Below are 2500 nucleotides of genomic sequence, written 5' to 3'. Positions count from 1 at the left end.
AAAAAAACTCTTATAGTAGGTTTATTCCAACACTTTTTGTTTACTAAAAGAAATCGAACTTACGCGAAATGTTCTTTGTAAAACAAAACTCTTTTGAACCCTCCTTCCCCCTTTGCCCATCCCCCTCGACCCCAACACGACGACGAAACTTACATACATTTTTCTCTCTTTCACGTTCTTTCTTTCTTTCTTTCTTTCTATTTTTCTTTTTTCTTTTTCTTTTTCTTTTTTCTTTTTCTTTTTCTTTTTTTTTTCTCTACAGGAGATCGGTTTTATTTCTTCGTTTCTCTTTTTATCTTTTTTCTTCTCATTTTCTTTTTTTTTTGTTTCCTTTCTCTTTTTTTATTTTTTCTTTTTCTCTTATTCAGACAAAAGCTATCATGAAAACTTCGATTGACTTCTTACGATCAATCAATCGCAAGTACGATCCAATATGATCGTTAGGTATTTAAAAGGGAGAAAAAAAAAAGAAAAAGGAGAAGAAACAAAAGGGAAAAAAAGAAAAATTGTCTTATTAATATTTTTACGATCTAATCATTTCAATTTCACTAACGATTTTGCAATTCAATTTTACAATACAAATGACGAAGACATTATTATCTTAGTATAATGATTTCGTGTCATTGAATTAACCCTTTTAATAAAAATGTATTATTGTATTTATATAAAATTGATAAACAATTTCGCGAAATTTACATTTCTCTTCGATTATGAACTAAAGGATGAAAAAGATCTTGATAGATCTTCGATTATCTTTCAATCGATCGTAAGATGAACGATCGTTGATCATTATTAAGAGAAAGATAAAAGCAGAGAAAAGAAAGAAAGAAAAAGAAAAAACAGCAAAAGCTTATTAATAATAATAATCGTAAAAGAAATATTTACGACCCCATGATTTTCTATGAGAAACGCATCGTCCCAAGCATTCTATTTAATCCTCTAATACGATATTCCACAATTCAAATAACGAAGACATCTTGTCAAAGTATAATAATTCTATGCCGTTGAATCTCGTATCTGGAAATGTATTTGCCTTGAAATGATGGAATGGACCGTTTCGAGAGAGACAGACTGAAGGAGAAAGATAGAAACAGAGACAGACAGAGAGAGAGAGGAGAGAGAGAGAGAGAGAGAGAGACAAACAGATAGAAATAGAGATAGATAGAGAGAGAGAGAGAGAGAGAGAGAGAGAGAAAGAGAGAGAAGGAAGATTCGTATCGACAATTTATACGTCCAACGAAATCACCATTGGCAGTTACAATCGTTTGCTAGTAATGGAAGATGGGTAGAACGGTGAGAGAGAGAGAGAGAGAGAGAGAGAGAGAGAGAGAGAGAGAGGAAGAGAGTTACGTTCTAACGAAAATTACGTGCTTTGGAAGCTTGGAAATGGCTTGTAGGCGTTTACATGAAGGGTGATCAATTTCGAGAGATTAGTGAAACTGGTCGTTGGAATTAAAGGAGAATTTACCATTAGAATCTCTCATCCTCTCCTCCCCTCCCCTCCCTGTTCCATCCACGAGATACCTCTTTTAACTTATCCCCTGGACCCTCTCCCCCAACCCCCATCTCCCTTTACCCCTACTATCATCCCATTATGCTCCTTAATTCGCATTATTTTCGATATCGATCGCTAATCACATTGTCCATAAATCACTTGAAAATATTTTTACGTTTCTTTCTATCCGTATGATATATACATATATATGTACGTATATATATATATATATATATGTGTGTGTGTGTAAGTATGTGTGTATATACATATATATATATATATATGTATATGCATGTTCTCTTCCTGCATAGAGATATTCTTAGCGATTAGTTAAGGAGCTTTTGGAAAGGAGCTTTCTTGGCACATTCTCTCTCTCTCTCTCTCTCTCTCTCTCTCTCTCTCTCTCTCTCTCTCTCTCTCTCTCATACATGCGGAAGTAAGTTTTCCTTGGGAATGTTACGACTACGATGGCAGTCTGGAGAGAGTTTCTAGAGACCAAATTAGCTTGGCACGATTAAGCTTACGGTCTATGATCTGGATTATCGTTAGGGCAACGTGATTTAGATACGATTCTAGTTCTCTTACTGATTGTGAGTATGTCCTACACGTGGTAATGTTCGAACAATCCTTCGTCTCTTTCTCTCTTTCTCTTTCTCTGTTATCCTCTCTCTCTCTCTCTCTCTCTCTCTCTCAACCCTCTTTTTCTGTGTACTTATATAAATCTATGGATCCTACATACGTGTATGTATTTCTAATCTTTTATCGTTAATAAAATTATCATTGAAATTAAATAAGGTAAAAATAATATGAAATCCATTGGAGAAATATCGCATAAGGTATATTCAATTTTTAATATACTTATGAACTTTCAATAAGAAAAGTAAGTCTGTTTAAATATTATATAGAGTTTTTTAAGTAAGTCTCAGGTCGTAAGTTCAATTTTATCGATAAGGGCATGTTTTACACAAAGTCTCTCTCTCTCTCTCTCTCTCTCTCTCTCTCTTT

At 33.9% G+C, this 2500-nt stretch overlaps 2 long non-coding RNA genes across 2 annotated transcripts in view; both read right to left on the bottom strand.

Moving 5' to 3' along the window:
- LOC124956329 overlaps positions 1–2500 on the bottom strand; it is a 52569-nt gene that overhangs the window by 38006 nt on the left and 12063 nt on the right. The window lies entirely within an intron of this gene.
- LOC124956331 overlaps positions 1–2500 on the bottom strand; it is an 11649-nt gene that overhangs the window by 8129 nt on the left and 1020 nt on the right. The gene's annotated exons all lie outside the window — the stretch shown is intronic.

The sequence above is a fragment of the Vespa velutina genome, chromosome 21 (genome assembly GCF_912470025.1).
Source record: "Vespa velutina chromosome 21, iVesVel2.1, whole genome shotgun sequence".
Taxonomy (NCBI): domain Eukaryota; kingdom Metazoa; phylum Arthropoda; class Insecta; order Hymenoptera; family Vespidae; genus Vespa; species Vespa velutina.
This window is presented reverse-complemented; position numbering and strand designations above follow the sequence as displayed.